Below are 21,586 nucleotides of genomic sequence, written 5' to 3'. Positions count from 1 at the left end.
AACTTTTCCCAATTTAAAAAAAATAAATAAACAAAGAAATAACATTCTTTTTTGCTGCAGTGCATTTCACACTTCCAGGCTGATCTACAGTCCAAATGTCACAATGCCAAGTTATCATGGCTGGTTATCAAAAATAGAGGGTCCCCCTCATGCAGTTTTCTTTTTTTAATTACTTTAACATTTAAGGAAAAAAAATAAAAAAAAAAAAAGGGCAGCATGGGGTCCCCCTCTATTTTTTGATATCCAGCCAAGGTAAAGCAGACTGATATGAGCTGGTATTCTCAGGCTGGGAAAGTCTATGGATGCTTGGTCCTCCCCAGCCTAAAAATAGCAGCCCTGAGCAACTCCAGAAAACACACATCCTTTAGGTTCTTCCTGCTTGTCCTGGTGTGTAGGCAAGCGGGGTATTATTTTGGGGTTAATGTGATCTATGTAATGTCCGCTGACATCAAGACCCAGTTGTTAGTAACAGAAAGGAATCTTTAACATACCCCCATTACTAACCACTTAGTCAAAAGAAATAAACACACACAGAGGAAAGTTCTTTCATCGTAAAAAGCACAACCCCTCAACTCTGCTACATCCAGCTGCAGTGCTGAGCCGTGACATCACTAATATGACAACTCAGCATGGAAGACAGAACACCATGAGAGTAGCGTGTGAATATGGCTTGTGCGACAAACGCAAACGTCAGTAAGATTATCGCAATTCACAACTGACATCAGCGCTCAAATGGGGTTCGGGATCAAGCTTGAGTAATGTTCTGGTACGTAAACCAAACTTTTAAAGAAGAAAAAACAAAAACAAAAAAAAAAAAACAACTTTATCCGAATTAGACACCCGGACATCCACAGGTCTGCCCATTCCTAGTGAACAGTCAAATTATTTTTTTGTATAGTATATAGGCTCTCTAAGATAGAGTTACATCTAAGGTGGAGCGCAAGAAGCCGAACACTATTAATACAACTTATGCTCATCCATGTTAGCTCAATTGTGAAAGGCAGTACATTTTGTGGACAAAAAAAAAATAATTCTATGGGGAACGTGGCCCCGGAATAGTTTAAAACACAATAAGCCATTTCTGACTATTGTTAAAAATTTACATGACAAAATATGGATTAAAACGGAATAGATATTATTAAGGAAGGACATGAATTATCCTTCCTGCTCCTGCTGGATCCACTGCTGACTTTGGATAAAAAAAACAACTTTAAAACAAAAACAAAAAACAACAGCAGTGGCCTTTTTCTGGGAAATATATATATATATATATATATACACACAACATACATACATAGGAGGCAAAACAAGAATCCCCTAAATCTCCCATAACGCGAGAGCTCTGGCTACGCACACGACAAGAGGATATGTTAGAATTTTCACAATTTCAGGCATTGTCTGGATAAGATCGTTAACCTACAAAACTTTGGAAGTTGCTGGAAAAAAAATAGAAATGTCATCTGGTCCATTAGCTGCAGCATTCCTTGCTGTCACATGTACGCTTATTGACTAAACAAAGGATAATCCATACAATGTTTGCCTTCTCATCCTAGCTGAGCAGGAAGTAATAATGGTCATGTGCTGACACAGCGTTATTAACCCTGCAATGCCTTCTACCAGCTCATTTCACAGCTTAGATCTTCCAAAGCCAAGTCCAGCAATACCTTTACATGATCAGGGTTGTGCTTTTACAGAAGGGTATAAATAATCCTCTTATTTTTTAGGAGTATTTTTAGTCAAGGGGGAGCACGTAATCTCAAATATTCTAATGCATAGACATACTTGCTGTCTTTAGAGGAGTTATTGTGGCCTCTGGCAAGTCCGCTCGAGCTACTGAGAAATCACTGTTTGAATTGAAATACAGATGAGAGATGAACTATGGAAGAGCTGAAGCCTCTGTCGCTCCAGCTCTATTCCCTAGCCAGAGCTAGTTCCTCCTGCTAGACTGAAGGAGCCTTTGCCTGAAGTCACAGCATATAGGCTGTCAATCAAGTAGAAGAGTGGAGGGAGAAATAGAGCTGGAGTGACAGATGCTTGAGATCTACCATAGTCCTTCAGCCTCATTGGCACATTAATTCAAACAGTAATTTTTCAGTAAGGGAGGAACCAATTAGCCTGAAAGTGCAACTCTGATTTGATCATAAATCAGGTTAGAAATAGGAGAAGAGCAAGTTCACTGACAGATTCCCTGTTAACTCATTCTGAATGTATGCATAGTATTACATAGAGATTGTGAAAAAAAAAATAAAATTTAAAAAGGGGTTGCACAATACTGGGAGCCCCTGCAATGTCCTATATCAAATAAAAACAAGCAATACCCACCTGCCACATCTACGCCGATCCTGACATGTTGGCGCTATTCTTGGCCGGTCATGTGTCACAACAATTTAATGCAACCCACCAAGAATAGTAGTGCCGACACAACAAAAACAGAACAGGTGAAGATCAGCTGTTAATTTTATATGGGGCACTGAAATGATTAAGCTCCTGTAGCTCCTGTAGCTCCTTAATGACCGCCAATATGCATAAAAACGGTGGCCACTAAAGGAAGGGCCATATTCCCTCGTCGCCGTTTTAAAACAGCGATCGGAAATAAGGTAATAGCGCACCACTAAAATCTGGCCTGGTCATTAACGTCAAAATTAGCTTGATCACTAAGGGGTTAAAGCATCAATCCAGTGTTTTTGTTTTCTTTTTATTCCACCCCAGGAGTGAAAACACAAGTGTCAGTTTCCTGCTTGTAGTAAAATACTTACCAGCCGCTAACTAATGCTCATTCTAGCGCTCCGCCATCTTGTGACCGCAGCTCCTGACTGACCAGAAGGCAGAGGTCACAAGCTCTCAATGTAGTCTCATCTAGCCTCATTCTGGCTCTCAGGCTTACACTGAGAAGTGACTTCCTGTTCGCCCAGCGAACACTGGAGCGATCCAGGTAGTCACAACAGCCGAAGATGATTAGAGTGGCGGAGAACAGCAGAAGAGGACCGATAATCATTTTACTACAAGCAAAATCACCAGAGTACATACACACACATTTATTATATATATTAAAGCTACCAAATATGTTCATATTCTTTAAGCCTTATAAGTCCTCTATTTTCTGCAATGGGTTCTTGGAAATTTCTTAAGTAATGACAGACAATGCACCTAGTTAGCAGATTTGTAGCTTAGAAATGTCTACTTCAGTCTCCCCATCAGATATTTGCTGTTCTTACTATGTCACATGTTGGGACTTGCCTTATCTTTTGCCCTATCTTATCATCCTGCTCTGAGTTTCTGCATCACCAGTACCACAAACGTAAAGACGCACCATGATACAGAAGATACATTCACAATGGCCAGGAGGGTTTTTAAAGCTCACTTCTTCCCCTTTTGAATTCTCCCGAGTTACTGGAATACCGTATATACTCGAGTATAAGCCGACCCGAGTATAAGCCGACCCCCCTAATTTTGCCACAAAAAACTGGGAAAACTTATTGACTCGAGTATAAGCCTAGGGTGGAAAATGCAGCAGCTACCGGTGAATTTCAAAAATAAAAATAGATGCTCCATACCGTTCATTATTGCCCCATAGCTGTGCCATATAGTGCTCTGCACCGTTCATAATTGCCCCATAGCTGTGCCATATAGTGCTCTGCACCATTATTGTCCCATAGCTGTGCCATATAGTGCTCTGCACCATTATTGCCCCATAGCTGTGCCATATAGTGCTCTGCACCGTCCATTATTGCCCCATAGCTGTGCCATATAGTGCTCTGCACCATTATTGCCCCATAGCTGTGCCATATAGTGCTCTGCACCATTATTGTCCCATAGCTGTGCCATATAGTGCTCTGCACCATTATTGCCCCATAGCTGTGCCATATAGTGCTCTGCACCATTATTGCCCCATAGCTGTGCCATATAGTGCTCTGCACCATTATTGCCCCATAGCTGTGCCATATAGTGCTCTGCACCATTATTGCCCCATAGCTGTGCCATACAGTGCTCTGCACCATTATTGCCCCATAGCTGTGCCATATAGTGCTCTGCACCATTATTGCCCCATAGCTGTGCCATATAGTGCTCTGCACCGTCCATTATTGCCCCATAGCTGTGCCATATAGTGCTCTGCACCATTATTGCCCCATAGCTGTGCCATATAGTGCTCTGCACCATTATTGCCCCATAGCTGTGCCATATAGTGCTCTGCACCGTCCATTATTGCCCCATAGCTGTGCCATATAGTGCTCTGCACCATTATTGCCCCATAGCTGTGCCATATAGTGCTCTGCACCATTATTGCCCCATAGCTGTGCCATATAGTGCTCTGCACCGTCCATTATTGCCCCATAGCTGTGCCATATAGTGCTCTGCACCGTTGCCCCATAGCTGTGCCATATAGTGCTCTGCACCGTACATTATTGCCCCATAGCTGTTGCTGCTGCTGCAATAAAAATAATAAAACACATACTCACCTCTCTTGCCTGCAGCTCCTCGGCGCCATCTTCCCGGCGTCTCTCCGCACTGACTGATCAGGCAGAGGGCAGCGCGCACACTATATGCGTCATCGCGCCCTCTGCCTGCACAGTCAGTGCAGAGAGACGCCGGGAAGATGGAGACAGCGCCCGGCGTGTGGAACGAGGACAGGTGAATACGTCATACTTACCTGCTCCCGGCGTCCCGCTCCTTCCCCTGCCTGTCTTCGGTGCCGCAGCCTCTTTCTCTATCAGCGGTCACCGGCACCGCTTCATTAGAGAAATGAATAGGCGGCTCCGCCCCTATGGGAGGTGGAGCAGCCTATTCATTTCTCTAATGAGCGGTCCCACGTGACCGCTCAGGGGAAGAGCTGCGGCACCCGGAGACCGTGGGACGGGCAGGGGGAGCGACAGGAACGCCGGGACTAGGTAAGTATGCCTCAGCGCCCTCTCCCCCTCACCCGCCGACCCTGCCACAGACCGTGACTCGAGTATAAGCCGAGGGGGCACTTTCAGCCCAAAAATTTGGGCTGAAAATCTCGGCTTATACTCGAGTATATACGGTACCTAAATGCCATGTCTGGAGACACCACTGAAGGGATTACCACTATCCTCCCACTTCCTGCTGAATGGGGGAGCTTTTGTAAATTAGGTCTTAAAATGGTTTTGCTTATGTAAATGACCTATAGACACAGGAATTAGGAGAAGAAAACTGGAGACCACAGGCGCACTTCTGCAGAACTCTACTTCCTGCAGTGTCACCTACGTGTAAATAGATTTCTATCTGATATGAAGAATTGACATGTTTTCCATGAATGCAGGCGATAGCCAGGCTGGATAGTGTAAACCTGCCCACTGGCTACCAGGAACGCCACACTGTCCACTGTTAGGAGGAGCGCTGGGGAAGGCTTCCTGGAAAGATAGAAATGCAGCATGTGTACAGACGTCTATCATACACATCTGTAGCCACCAACCACATCTCGTGAAATGGAGCTACACTGCAAAAAGCAGATCAGCCCGCCTGGCTCAGAGCAGAGCATACCAGCAGAAACTACACCACCAGCACCCAGCAGGGGTTTTGTTTGGTTTTTTTACACCCCATTTACATACAAAAGGAAAACAAAACACTAAATTCAGAAATGTACAACTGCTGCAAACTATGTGCAAAAGGGCTTTCACTATATGAAAGGTTTTCTAATATAGGGAGGTAAAATCTGCATATAACGTGGATTTTGTCATGGATTTGCTGAAAATGTATTAAAATAACCTTATATTTCCACCATGCAGTTACTCCACTGTCATGTGTCTACATCTCATAGATTCTCATACTTGCACTCATCCATCTCCTCGGCCTGTGCATCCCCATGTCTTAACATCACACATGGCCAGTATCCAGAACAGAAATGGAGTGTATCATTTCATGGAAGCTGCCATATCAAGAGCAGGTATTTTCTCTTGTGATGCTGTCTCACTTGTTACAGAAATCAATAAATTAAGGGGCCAATTCATCAAAGCTTTTACACAACAACAACAACAACCAAAAACTTTGTAATAGCGCAACTTGTGAAAAAAAAAAAAGTTGTGAAAAAAAAAAATCTGCAAGTTAGCACTGTCACACCACTGGAGATTATCTCCACTGAAATGGACAGAGCCTGAGGGTAGTCCCATCCATCTGTCCAATTCATGAAAAGTGGCAACTTATTTTTGGGCAGAAATGCTACTCCAATCACTGACTGGAGTAGAATTACTTGTGTGGCACACACCACTCAGAAAAGATGCTACATTTATTAAGTGGCGCGTGCCCTTTAATGAATTTTGCGCCTCTTCCACTTCAGCAAGACTTGTATATTGCGAGCATGAGCTTTGTCTTCATGAATCGGCCCCTAAATATTTGGTTTCTCAAGAAGTGGGTTTTAACGGTTTTTTTTTTTTGTTTTTTTTTTTTACAGGAATACCTGTGCACTATATGGAGTGAAATACAAGTAAGGACAATAATTGTTTGCGCTTTTTTTTTTTTTTTTAAATTAAGACCAGCAGGTTTCAGCAGTGCCAGTGTTATAAAAGGGTTCCTCATACCTAATAAGCATTAAACATCCAGTGATGACAATAACATGCCATGTAATGGCCTCTACTAGGAACTTAGCTGTATATGAGAAGAGAGGAAATGAGAAAGAAGAGCGCAGAAATGAGGAGAGAAATATATAGGGCTTTACCAGTTATCACCACCACTCCGTCTGTGTGCAGAATGAAGGCCTGTGCTTCAACCATGCTTCTAAAGTTTGTGTCTTCCCACACTTAAACCTAATGGAGAAGAAAAGAATGTAAGTTACAAACTGCACCATAATAGATGGAACGCCATTATCATTACAGGAGGTTTGCAGACTCATACGTCACATAATACCCATGCTACAAGTGCAGAGTCCAGGCTGTTGTATGCACTCTGCTGATGCTCTGGCAGGATCGGCAGCTGCACTTTTCTATTAGATTATTCTTCATCATAAAGGTGGAAATTGCAATAAAAGTAATCTGGGGGCTCTCTTTATTGCAGGTACTGTATGTTTTAGGCTATGTGCACACGTTCAGGATTTCTTGCAGAAATTTCATGAGCAAAACCGGACATTTTCTGCAAGAAATCAGCATGCGTTTTTTTTGCACTTTTTTTGTGTGGATTTTTCCAGAGATTTCCCAATGCAATGATTAGTGGGAAATCCGCAAAAAATCCGCAAAATTAATGAACATGCTGCGTTTACCGTGATGCGTTTTTTTCACGGAATAAACGCATCATGTGCACAAAAATTGCGGAATGCATTCTAAATGATGGGATGCATAATGTATGCGTTTTTATAGCAAAAAATCTGCAACGTGTGCACACAGCCTTACTCTGACAATGTCAGAGAAAACATACTTCACAAAGCTAGCTGAAAACCATGGATTTTAGGTGACCAGTTCTTCTTAAGATCATCATTTTTCATTAAGCAGGGAGTGCACCATTTCTCCTATGAAACAAACCAGTTCTATGTAACAGCGTATAGAGCACAGCCATCACTACAAATTAGGTAAAGGTCCATGATCAAGCGGACACCGGTATTTCCAGTGCTGCAGCTCAAGTTTCAATTGGGTTCCACACGATATCCTTCCTCCTGATATTTGTCACATGAAAAGTTAATGACATTTCCACATACATACAACTCAGTGTATTCCTACAGAATAAACCTGATCCAAGATAAAAGCAATGGGAGGTGTCAGGCTGCAGGGCAGTCCGGTATAGGGCAGGCTGGGTACAGGGCCTAGCATTTGCTGGTTACATTCCTGTGTTATTGATTGATTGCAGTGCAATCTCCCAATCATTTACACTTTTCTATGAAAAGCAACAGTACAAGATAAGAACCTTTGTTATGGCCCTTTCTTGACTTTCTAGCCCACTTCTCCACAGATCTCTGCATATCCAGATACACGTCATTTACAATACTTTGTGCAGAGGCAGATTAGGCTACATATTGCAGCCAATAGAAAGATATGAAGAAGGGAGTGGGGGTAGAAAGAGTGACACCTAAACACAAGCTACAGTTTCTAGTGAATCTCCCAAAGCTGGATTCACAGCTACACTGCTCCGTACTGGTGTTTGATGTGCTCAATGCTGAACCTTCCAAATATGATTCAGTGAGATAGGCAGTCTTGCTCCCCTCTAATTTACAAGTGCAGTGTGTACAAGACAACATCTAGTCTACTTACAGCTGATCTCACGGACAAAAGACAGTTATAAAAATATTTTTAATAAACGCAAGCAGCACAAAAGTCCTTCCTTTTTCCTTCAGGAAGCAAAACGTCAGATATGTCCTTGCCATTAACAGAATTACAAGATACTGAATGAAGTCAGAATATGCAGTTTTCTGGCTTCCTTATTCAAAAGTGCCATAAATTATGGAAAAAGCTGCGGTGATAACTCTGACTTTTCAGATCATTTTACTGTGGCATGCACTATGTGTAAATCTATTTTTATTTATTTATAATTTTTTTTAGATATTTCAAGTATCCTATTTTAAAAGTCTAACTTTACAACTCAACAACTACGTTTTTGTCTGTTAAGGTACCTTCACACGAAACGACTTTACAACGAGAACGACAACGATCCGTGACGTTGCAGCGTCCTGGATAGCGATATCGTTGTGTTTGACACGCAGCAGGGATCTGGATCCTGCTGTGATATCGCTGGTCGGAGCTAGAAGTCCAGAACTTTATTTGGTCGTCAGATCGGCGTGTATCGTCGTGTTTGACAGCAAAAGCAACGATGCCAGCAATGTTAAACATGGAGCTAACGACCTGTGAGAACGATAAGTGCGTCACCGCTACGTCACAGGATCGCTCCTGCGTCGTTCTGGAGCTGCTGTGTTTGACATCTCTACAGCGATGTAAACAGCGACGCTGCAGCGATCAGATCGTTGTCGTTCTCGTTGTAGAGTCGTTTCGTGTGAAGGTACCTTTAAATGTCCTGCAGATTGGTGGGGGTGGGTGGGTTCTGACTCCCCCCACCACCAATTGCGTAAAACACCATCCAGAAGTGCTCACTTCCATAGGGCTCCTGCATGAATGCGTGCACAGAGCGGTGTAAGCCCACAGACCTTCTCTGGCGCCAGGACACCACCTGTGCACGTGCTCAGCGCTTCCGCTTGTTGAAGCAAATTGTCTCAGGACCCGGACTCCACTGATCTGAATGTACTGGCCAAAAATCCATAAAAATAAAAAAAAATCAGTTATTTTCTGATGGCATTCTACTGAAGAGCCACTGAGACCTGTTTAGACGTCAAGATTTTTTTTCCCCTTCCTCATTTTAAGAGACACTTGTGTAAAAACGTTCTGAGAACACCGTGCACTTGTTTACTCATAGCAGAAAGTCTCCAGAGGTCCCTGCTGCTCCCTCCTGTCCTGACCTGAAGAGTCTAAGCAGGTAATGAAGCACCTCTTTCCAACCACATCATTCCTGAGAATGTCACAGAATGTCTCCAAGAATTACTACAAACGTAACGGGGACGGGAGGGAGCCAAGAAAAGGGGGGGATTCCCTGTACGTGCACACTAAGTATTTGGTGCTGAAATCTCTGCATCTCTTGGTTAAAAAAAAAAAAAAAAAAAATTCAAATGTTTTTGCAGGGTTTTTTTTTTTTTTATGCGAACGGAAGGAAAGTATACACTGTCTTTTTATCATGCGGAGAGCATACATGAACGTTAAAGAGACATGGAAAACTCATTCAACTGCTGTAGAGAAACCTTAATAAAAATAAAACATTAAACAACTTCAGTGTTTACAGGTAGAGAAAAGAAATTAGGAAGACTGCAAGATAAACCATCAAAACCCTGTGCGCAAATCCAGCCTAAAAGTATGACATAACCGCTGGAAAATGCAGAACCCCGGTAATCTGCTGACTTCATGGAAACAGCCCTGGAACAGATGTAGAACTGAACGCTAATAAAGGAGAACCGGACCAGCCAGGCTAACAACTCTGGGGGAGAACCCAACGGCCCACTTGGTTTCTGTAGATATGACACTTCCCCATAAAACACAAGCGCCTCTAGCTATGAAAATAAAGTGCTCCAATTCCAGCTCAAGTTGGAATGAAGCCCACCCGACCAGTGCTCGGCAGCCTGCCTGGGACAAGCCACATAAACATTCCTGTGTTTCCTGGAGCTGACAGGATACAGTTCTGGCTGCACCTCCCCAGCTCAAAACTACCAGCAACCCTAATCTGAGCTCAGCAGTAAAAGCCTCCATTTCCTAGGGGAACGAATACATTATATGTAGCCATTTCTGCCAATAACAGACGTACATCCACATTCCATGGCCAGAGGAGACAATGATGCCTGATTTATAGCGCCCCACAAGCCACTAGTCACAGGAGCATCAGCACTTCGGCAACAAGCTTTTTGGATAGGAACGCTAGGATGATTCCCTCTATCAGCATGGAAATACTATTATTCGAGTCAGTGTGTAGGAAAAATTCCACAGACAGGACCATGGGAACCCAGAATACAATGAAAACTGGCTGGGACAATTAGAAGGGGGGAGGGGTGGTTAGGACTCACAGGGTAAATCCCTCACTATTCCAGAGAACCACTGCAGTCAGTGATTGACTGCAGAGGTCACACGTGTAAATAGCACATTACTGCTGCAGTTAGGTCAGCAGAGCACCAGACCGGTGACGCTGGAACATTGAGGATTTAACAGGCAGGTACTTTTATTATTTTAGGACTTATTCTAATAACCATAATACATTATCTATGGAAATAGAACAAATGGCTTATGTTTAGGCAAAAGACATCACCACAAAAGCTGTATTTTGCCGCTAGATTTGCACCCTCCTGTGCCGGTAAGAGCAATGATAAATGTGGATTGCACGCCAGCAGGGGTGGAAACAGACAAGTCATAAGCAATGGACTCCATAGCACAACCCATAATAGCACCAGTGTCTGAGTGGTGGGCTTCGCTTTATGCATCGGGTTATACTGGTCTAAACATGACACAATCACTGGGAGGACATGCACACTACATAATGTAGCCCTATGGAAGGAATGGGGATGAGGGACAGAATGAAACGCCATTTTCTGCACCAAGCTATATAGACGGCTCCAGAGGGTGAGAGCTAAGATTACCAACATGTGCAGATAATTCCGGTAAGAGGTTACCAAGGGGGTGAGCAGCGATAACGTCCATGAGGCTGAATGGCTTTAATAACAGTCATGACTAAGAGCTATGAAATAGGACTATAAAGACCTGGCTATGTGCAGTCTGAGGTCACATCAGTGCACGTTTATCACCCTCCACGAGAAGAAGAATAACGAGCAGTCTGTCCAGCCCGGCCATTAGTGATGCTAAAAGTAACATCCTCAGTCGCTTACTAAATATATTCCAGGCGGCATGTAACACACAGCACTTCTTGCATCAGAATGTTCCCCTCATAGTGCAGACAACACAAGAGAATCTCTCACCGGCAGCCTCTAGTGAGGTGGGCGGAACAGAAGCCCCTTTTAAGACTACAGTGGGGCCCATTAACCAAATGTCTAAATATTAGGAGCTGATGTGTAGTGGTCAGGAGTGGCCTCTGGTACAGAGCTGCGTGACTCCACTCTGTACACTGGCTGACTTCAGAGGTGATAAGTGGGGAGCGCAGGGGTTTGGACCCCCACCATTCATGTATTGATGACCTATCACTAGGTCAAGCCCTTTAAAAGGAACACTGCTATGAAAAAAGAATGGCATCTAAACATCCTCCAATGGCAGCATCTCCCTAGGACAAAGCATCATAGTGCGAACATGCGTCGGGTGTGGGGGCTCCTTGATTTTCACAAAGGTAATTTTGTGTGCCATGTTAACTATGCTAGCATTTATCTCTCATGTGTATAATGTAAGATGGCCGCCAGACGCGGTTAGTAGCTTCAGTGATGTGAGCTTGGAAAGCATGCTCCAGCACATATAGTGCTGAGAGAGTTATTAGGCAATTGCAAGGCTGGAATAGATGGTTGGGAATGACCGCTCACATTTCCCCAGCCCAGGGGCATGGTTTGGCAGGTAAAATGGAGGCCAAGTGTCTCATTTAGTGTATGGATCGGGAGATGTGTGGAATGCAGTATATCAGCCCTGAAAGGTGATGGCCCTATCTCTTATCGACCAAACCTGGTGACAGGATCACTTTAAAAAGTCTATTCATTAATTTCAAGATTTAGTTTCTCTCAAAGAATAGCTAAAAATCCAAAAATGGCTTATTGTTTAAATCAGATTTTGTGGGTGTTTTTTATTCTCCCAATGATTTTTCCCATATATCTATGACAAATAAAAACCATTTGCAGTTTTCACACTAGCCACTAGAATTCTTTTCAACTTCATGCTGTTTCAAGAAAACAACACATGAACATAGCCACAATGAACAGACACTGTCCCTATCTTTTGTACTTAAAAGCATAACCATTATAATTTTTATTTCATCAAGTACACGTGAATGAGCAACATCTCAGAGAAATCTGCTTCTTTCTCTGCTAAAAATAGTCATTATTAAAATTATCAATTCTGAGGTGAAACGTCCCGTCCCGCTACGCGTGACCTTCCCCCTCCCTCCCCCCCATCCTGTCCCGCTACGCGAGACCCTTCCACCTCCTCCTCCCCCCCCCATCCTGTCCCGCTACGCGTGACCCTTCCCCCTCCCCCTCCCCCCCATCCTGTCCCGCTACGCGTGGCTTTCCCCCCCCCCCCCCCCCATCCTGTCCCGCTACGCGTGGCCTTCCCCCTCCCTCTCCCCCCCCCCATCCTGTCCCGCTACGCGTGACCTTCCCCCTTCCCCCTTCCCCCTCCCCCCCATCCTGTCCCGCTACGCGTGGCTTCCCCCCCCAATCCTGTCCCGCTACGCGTGACCTTCCCCCTTCCCCCTCCCCCCCATCCTGTCCCGCTACGCGTGACCTTCCCCCTCCCCCCCCCATCCTGTCCCGCTACGCGTGGCTTTCCCCCCCCCCCCCCCCATCCTGTCCCGCTACGCGTGGCCTTCCCCCTCCCTCTCCCCCCCCCCATCCTGTCCCGCTACGCGTGACCTTCCCCCTTCCCCCTCCCCCCCCATCCTGTCCCGCTACGCGTGGCTTCCCAAAAAAAAATCCTGTCCCGCTACGCGTGGCTTCCCCCCCCCCCCCATCTCAGTAATGGGGCTTACACATTCTCCCAAAGAATTGGAAATTTTGATAATGAGTGATCAATTCAGGCAGAGCAGATTTCTCTAATAAGATCTCTTACAAAGTTGTGTATTTTCACATGAACTAATGATTTTTGTAATTAAAATGATGGTTATCTAATGAGTGTGTGCAAAGATTGTGAATTAGAGTGGGCTATGATGAAGACGGTTTTAATCTTGTGCTAAAACTCAAATGTCACAGTAGATATATATATATATATATATTTTTTATTATTATTATTTTTTATTTTTAAATTGGAAATAGCAAACCTGAAATGAACAATAGGACATTTTCTGATGAACAGTTCACTTTAACGCCATAATGACGGCCAATATGTCTTTTAACCGACCTGAGATATAAAGGCCCCGTCACACATAGCAATTTACCAACGATCACGACCAGCGATACGACCTGGCCGTGATCGTTGGTAAGTCGCTGTGTGGTCGCTGGGGAGCTGTCACACAGACAGCTCTACAGCGACCAACGATCAGGGGAACGACTTTGGCATCGTTGAAACTGTCTTCAACAATGCCGAAGTCCCCCTGCAGCACCCGGGTAACCAGGGTAAACATCGGGTTACTAAGCGCAGGGCCACGCTTAGTAACCCGATGTTTACCCTGGTTACCAGTGTAAATGTAAAAAAAAACAAAAAAAAAAAAACACTACATACTTACATTCCGGTGTCTGTCCCCCAGCGCTGTGCTTTCCTGCACTGTGTCAGCGCCAGCCAGCCGTAAAGCAGATTACAGCGGTGACATCACCGCTGTGCTTTCTGGCCGGCGCTCACAGTCAGTGCAGGAAAGCACAGCGCCGGGGGACAGACACCGGAATGTAAGTATGTAGTGTTTGGTTTTTTTTTTACATTAGCACTGGTAACCAGGGTAAACATCGGGTTACTAAGCACGGCCCTGCACTTAGTAACCTGATGTTTACCCTGGTTACCCGGGGACCGGCATCGTTGGTCGCTGGAGAGCTGTCTGTGTGACAGCTCTCCAGCGACCACACAGCGACGCTGCAGCGATCTAGATCGTTGTCTAGATCGCTGCAGCGTCGCTAAATGTGACAGTACCTTTAGATGCTGCTGTCAATAGTGACTACATCATTATAAATGGTTAACAGAGTGTGAGGGCTTCCTCTTTATCCAAATTGGTGCCCTCAGATCATGATTGTGTGGTCCTAATGTTTGCCATAGCAATTCATGACCAAATAGTGCCCTTAGAGACTGACTGGCTGTAGTAATCTGTTCAGAAGTTAGAGACATTTAGGTGGTAAAAATACACATTTTCATTTCTGTTATTCCACTTTGGGTGATTTTCAGAAATTAATGCAAAGGGTTAATAAACTACCTGACCGCAGTTTTCAATATGTCAGGGGGTGCCGTTTTAAAAATGGTATCACTTTTGGGGGTTTCCCAATATATGGGACCAATAAAGTCACTTCAAACACGGATAAGTCCCTAAAAAAATTTTTTGGTTAAGTTTCCTTGAATAAATGAAAAATTACTGCTACATTTTTAAACCTCCTAAAATGCTAACAAAATAAAAGAACATTTTACAAATGGTGCTGATGTAAAGCAGACATGAGGGAAATGTTATTTATTAATGTTTTGCAATGGTATGAACATCTGGATTAAAGGGATAATCAAAGTTTGAAAATTGCTAATTTTTTTACATCTTTCTCTAATTTTTGATTTGTTGGAGCGTTCCAGAGTTATTACCACATAAAGTGACACTGGTCAGATTTCAAAAATTTGGCTCCATCACTAAAGGTACCTTCACACAACGATTTCGTTAACGATATCGTTGCAACGTCACGCTTTTTTGGTGACGTTAGCAACGATCCCACTAACGATCTCGTTATGTGTGACAGCGACCAACGATCAGGCCCCTGCTGGGAGATCGTTGGTCGCAGGGAATGATCAGGACCTTTTTTCGTCGCTGATCACCCGCTGTCATCGCTGGATCGGCGTGTGTGACGCCGATCCAGCGATGTGTTCACTTGTAACCAGGGTAAATATCAGGTTACTAAGCGCAGGGCCGCCCTTAGTAACCCGATATTTACCCTGGTTACCATTGTAAAAGTAAAAAAAAAAAAAAAAACCACTACATACTCACATTCCGATGTCTGTCATGTCCCCCGCCGTCAGCTTCCCGCACTGACTGTCAGTGACGGCCATAAAGAAGAGCACAGCGGTGACGTCACGGAATGTGAGTATGCAGTGTTTTTTTTTTAAACTTTTACAATGGTAACCAGGGTAAATATCGGGTTACTAAGCGCGGCCCTGCACTTAGTAACCCGATGTTTACCATGGTTACCCGGGTGCTGCAGGGGGACTTCGGCATCGTTGAAGACAGTTTCAACGATGCCGAAGTCGTTCCCCTGATCGTTGGTCGCTGGAGAGAGCTGTCTGTGTGACAGCTCCCCAGCGACCACACAACGACTTACCAACGATCACGGCCAGGTCGTATCGCTGGTTGTGATCGTTGGTAAGTCGTTTAGTGTAACGGTACCTTAAGGGGTTAACACAAATTTTTACAGTCAACCACTAGGTCAGTTGACTACAAAATAGCCTGAAGCCAAACAATGACCTCTCTCCATGATAATAAGACATGCCAGTCACCTTTAGTGTTCAGGACTCCAGTGTTTACACTGAACACATTGCTATAGTAAAAACAATAGCACTCCATAAACCAGGACTGGACAATTCCCAAGAGTCAACTTGTCAGCTCTTCACTTCTTTGGTTGTCTTATGTTGCCTATGAAAACTCATTATTGGGCTATGAAGCAATAGCTCCAATCTGACTAATTTTGAGTACAATTACCGTATTTATATCTAACAATTATAAACATGAGAATTTCTTAGGTCTTAGCTGAAATATGTCTCTATGTTTCAGACATGTTGGCATCCCTATAAGGCTATGTCACACAATAGAGTTATGCTCCGTGTCCGCGCATGATTTTCAGACCGACCTGTGGCTTCCTGACCAGAATTCTACAGCCTCATATATTGCTATGGGGCCGTGACCCGAGTCTTAGCCAGGAGACCCACAGCCAGCTTGCCATTTGTCAGTCACTTGTGAAGCTAGTCTTTGGCACGGCATTAAAGACAATTTTATGCGTGTATTTAAAACGTACTTTGGGCTAAACATTTTTTTTTTTTTTTGCAATCGAGGTTCATTAAAATGTTCACACATTTTTCATTTACATGTTCGTTTCCCTGCACATTCAACTTTGTTATGGTTTGCAGTCACAAATCAGCAAAGAGGTTCTTAGAAAAAGAAAAAAAAAAAAGATTAAAAAAAAAAACAAAACAAAAAAAACCTACAATTAGAGATTACTAAAGTCTCAGTTCTTTCTGCAGTCAGCAGCAGAGTCCAATGCACAGGCTATAGACTGCAAAGGGTGCAAACATTTTTAACGAAACCTAAATTGAAAAGCAAAAATTAAAAAATTAAGCTAATGGAGTTTTTAAACATCAGGAAGGCTAACCTGGAATGTAGATCCATGGTTTGTCTTGTGCTGATGCTTACCATAATACTGCCACCATAACATCAAGAATGCACACAGTACACAACAACCCTTCATAAGCACACAGCCACATCCTATCACCCCACCACAAATACACTAAGGATACTTATTTTAAAATGAGGGAATTTTGGCTTTCAATTGAAATTTTAGCAAGAACCTAATATGCGCTCTAACCTATTCAGGTGAGCTTGATGTGATGGCCTCTAATCTTTGGAATGCACATGTCCAACTGTTTAAATGTTTCAATACTTTGCACAACTTGCTGCTCTCTAACATGGAGGTTAATGGCAAAATTCATAACAGGTGTTTAATCCCTGGATCACCCAATACATTTCAGGGTTCAATTACAATTGGTATTTAACCAGTCCTACACATCATGCCGTTCACAATTTGACATCATGAAACCAAGCCGACACCTAACAATGGATCAACAGTACCTCAGAATTGCGAAGCTTCAAGCAGGATGTTCTCAGACGGAAGTGGCCACTCAGCTTAGAGTGTGACTGTCACCCTATGACGGTCTTCGGTAAGGAAGAGGAGTCTCAAACGGTCCCTGGCACAGTGACCCTAACTATCCAGGGGGTATACTTGAAGGTAGAGAGGCCAGAGTCTGACCTTACTATGCTCCTGAAATAAGCCTGACCTGTCCCGTCCCACACCACATGAGGTCTGGGACAGAAACAGAAGGTAAACAAGACACAAAGGGGAAAACACAAACACCCAGAAAAAGTAAAGAGGTATATAGGGAAGGGCAGGAATGTACCAACCAGATGGGAATAGGACAATGAGTAAAACATACACTTACAAACAGCATGCAACGCTCTCGATTCACACCAAGCAGAAATGATGGCTGCCAATGATGTTGGAGACATCAAGAGAGTGCTATGCATCAGCCATTATCGTCACCAGATGAGCCTTTGGTGGTGGTGTTGCAGTGTGGGCAAGTGTGTATTGTCAAACAGAACTGCCCTTCACTTTATAACTGGTACAGTGAAATGTCCCTAGTACTTGAATAACATTATTAATAAATTCATTGTGTCTCTGCATGAACAACAGAGGCCTAAATTTCATCTTCATGAACGACAATGCTCCAGTTCATCAAGGTCGCACAAGTAGGGAACTGCTGCTAGAGACTGGAGTACCTCAACTGGAGTGGCCTGCAGTTTGTCCGGACCAGAATCCCATCCTAAACCTATGGGGTCAGCTGAGTCGCAGTGTAGAGGCTCGTAACTCTGTACCCCAGAATCTCAATGACTTGAGGGACGCCCGTCAAGAAGACTGGGATGCCATGCCTCAGCAGACTCTACTTGTGAACAGCATGTGATGTCATTATCAAGCTATAATTGATGCTCAAGGTAACATGACAAGTTGTTGACCCTTTTTTTATGATAAAATATTACTGTAGCACGAACTCTACATTTTCCATAAGTTTCACCTGAATGGCAAATACCGTATATACTCGAGTATAAGCCGACCCCCCTAATTTTGCCACAAAAAACTGGGAAAACTTATTGACTCGAGTATAAGCCTAGGGGGAAAAATGCAGCAGCTACCGGTAAATGTCAAAAGTAATAATAGATACCAATAAAAGTAAAATTAATTGAAACATCAGTAGGTTAAGTGTCTTTGAATATCCATATTGAATCAGGAGCCCCATATAATGCTCCATACTGTTCATTATGGCCCCATAAGATGCTCCATATTAAAATATGCCCCATATAATCCTGCATAAAGGTTAATAAAGGCCCCATAAGATGCTCTATAAAGATATTTGCCCCTTATAGTGCTGCACAAACGTTATGGCCCTATAAGATGCTCCATACCGACACTTGCCCCATATGCCGTAGTGCCCTACAAACGTTAATTATGGCCCCATACAGACACTTGCCCCATATAGTGCTGCAGGAATGTTATGGCCCCATATAGTGCTGCAGGAATGTTATGGCCCCATATAGTGCTGCAGGAATGTTATGGCCCCATATAGTGCTGCAGGAATGTTATGGCCCCATATAGTGCTGCAGGAATGTTATGGCCCCATATAGTGCTGCAGGAATGTTATGGCCCCATATAGTGCTGCAGGAATGTTATGGCCCCATATAGTGCTGCAGGAATGTTATGGCCCCATATAGTGCTGCAGGAATGTTATGGCCCCATATAGTGCTGCAGGAACGTTATGGCCCCATAGATGCTCCATATAGACACTTGCTCCATTTGCTGCGATTAAAAAAATAAATCACATACTCACCTCTCCGTCGCTCAGGCCCCCGGCACTTTCAATAGTCACCTGCTCCTCGTTCCGGCGCCGATCTGTCTCCAGCACTGACGTTCAGCAGAGGGCGCGCACTGACCACGTCACCGCGCCCTCTGACCTCAGCGTCACTGCTGGAGACAGATTGGCGCCCGGAACGAGGAGCAGGTGACTATCGCGCAGCGCTGCGCTCCCCTCCCCGTATACTCACCTGGTCCTGCCGCTGTGTAGATCCTGCTTCCCCGACGCCTCAGCGCTTCATCCTGTACCCAGCGGTCACATGGTACCGCTGATTACAGTAATGAATATGCGGCTCCACCCCTATGGGAGGTGGAGCCGGATATTCATTTACTGTAATGAGCGGGACCATGTGACTGCTGAGTACAGGAAGAAGCTGAAGCTGCTGCTGCCGGCGCCGGGGAAGCAGGGACCGCGCCTGGACTAGGTGAGTATTTTTAGACAGCCCCCGCTCCCCCTCCCCTGCCGACCCCCGGTATGACTCGAGTATAAGCCGAGAGGGGCAATTTCAGCCCAAAAAAGTGGGCTGAAAATCTCGGCTTATACTCGAGTATATACGGTATCCCTTTCTTTTTGTGAGCAGTGTAGCTTTGCTAGAGAAGATTCTGCCTACAGTTGTGTTTTATTACGGGAACTCACAGGTGTTCGTATGTATAGGAGTCCAGTGGGGGTCCTACTCAGTGACCGAGTGTCTTCCCTGTAAGACTGTGCATACAGATGCAGCCATCAATCACTTGCAGGATCGCCTGTGGACGCAAATAGAAACAGCAGCAAGTTCAATTAATAAAACACAACTTTATGCAGACTCTTCTCATGTGGGCTGCAGATCGGACTACAAGTACAATGTACAAGAACAGCCGGACAAAACCAAATTAGCACAAACTTATGCCTCAAATCTGGAAAATACTGCCTACACAGCCCAGCCATGGAAATTTCCCAGCACTAGAAGAGCCACATTTTTACTTGGTTAATCACACACAAAGGGTGTATGTATGCTGACGGTATGCATAGTAGGGTGCATGTGACACGTGATACAATATCTTTCTCAGATGCTAAACCCAAAAGGTCTCATCCATCAAACCTATAAAACAGCTAACAACCATAGTGAAGCTTACATCTATAAATAAAAAAGCTGACACTTAAAAGGGGTCATCTCATCATTGTAATCAAGGACGAAACTGCAAGGTTCTTGCAAAAACTTAATTTACTTGGTATGAAAAAAATCCTCTCCGTTCTCAAGAATGGAGGGATAATCATGTTTTGTGTACTGCTCATTACCTTGGTTACCAGCGGTGCAGACTCCTAGGCAAAGAGTGCAGCACTTACAAGCTCTGTGTAATAGAGCTTGTAATCGCTGCATCTGGCGATCTTCCCTGCCACTGCCCTTCTCTGGAGCTGTAGGGGCAAGGACACAGTTCGGGACAACAGTGAAACCATGTCGCTGGTTTGAACTATCATGAAGCAGGTAAGTTTGCTCCTGATGACAGCACGGGGCAGCCTCTTATAGGGTGACCATTATTTATGTTTATACAAATACAAAACACATGAGCTTTGTCAATGTGTCTATGGTCTCAAGGGAGAAAGACAATAGTACAGATAACAAAAGTAAAGACTACAAACAACGTAATGGCACTGAATACACACATTTTCTAATTTCTCATGCAGCGGTCGGGCCCCCCAGCGATCAGATACTTATCACCAACACCATAGATAGGTGATAAGGTGCGATATTGGTGCAAGACTCCCGAATACACAAGCTCCTTAGGTGTGATTGTGGAAAACACAGTTGGGAGGGCAGGCAAATCGATTGGCTAGGCACCTATACTAATGCTACAGGGCCCTAAGCTACTTGAACAGGCACACTTACAGATGCATCTCCCACCATTACTTATAGACCACAAGGGAAGGCGTAAATGTGTCCTAGTAGACAAAGTCAAGGAGGCCATTTTTAGTGCGTTTCTTGCAGACATGTACGATTGTTAGAGGAACTTATCCCAGATTTACATGAGCCTGCACTGTTGGGGCAGAGGTGCTTTTTACGTTTCTAGAGACTAATCGGATGAAGAAAAAAAAAGGCACTGTATGATCCTATAAGTGGCAACTGACTTCTGTATTCTAGCATAAGACTCCATAGCTGTGGTCAGCAATAGTGATCCAGTGTGGTAATAAAGGCTGCTCTAAAAATATAAAGCAGCTACCTATGCTTTGCATGTGTCACAGAGAATGGTTACTGCCTTGGTTATGAGACAAAAACATAAAAAGGGGTACCCCCCCAAAAAAAAAAAACCAGACATTAAAAAAAAATTATATATATATGATAACAAGATAACATCTTGAGAACATTCATCCACTTCAAAATACTGTCCATTAGATGATATGCACTTGTCGGAATGGTTTTTCCACTGTTCAAAACATTGTCTTATTTCCAAGAATGAAGAAAAACCTAATGGGAAAGCTGTTATCTTGAACAAAAGAAATTAAATCAGTATCGTAATTCTCGGGGTTTTTTTCTGGAATACCCCCTCATATAGCGTTGGACGTAAGCATATAAGGATAATTCCTGAGCTCCACAGCATCAGCTAACAACTGATCATGGGAGGGGTTGGGTACAACACAAAAAGTTCAGGAAA

At 44.0% G+C, this 21,586-nt stretch overlaps 1 protein-coding gene across 2 annotated transcripts in view; it reads right to left on the bottom strand.

The window, feature by feature from the left end:
• AFF4 (ALF transcription elongation factor 4) overlaps positions 1–21,586 on the bottom strand; it is a 103,865-nt gene that overhangs the window by 67,670 nt on the left and 14,609 nt on the right. For both annotated transcript variants that reach the window (XM_077265864.1, XM_077265865.1), the window contains exon 2: positions 6,671–6,758. The gene's annotated coding sequence lies outside the window, so the exon portion shown is untranslated. The remainder of the gene's footprint in view (positions 1–6,670; positions 6,759–21,586) is intronic.

The sequence above is a fragment of the Ranitomeya variabilis genome, chromosome 5, assembly GCF_051348905.1.
Source record: "Ranitomeya variabilis isolate aRanVar5 chromosome 5, aRanVar5.hap1, whole genome shotgun sequence".
Classification (NCBI taxonomy): Eukaryota; Metazoa; Chordata; class Amphibia; order Anura; family Dendrobatidae; genus Ranitomeya; species Ranitomeya variabilis.
Note: the sequence above shows the minus strand (reverse complement) of the source record. Positions and strands in the feature narration are given on the sequence as shown.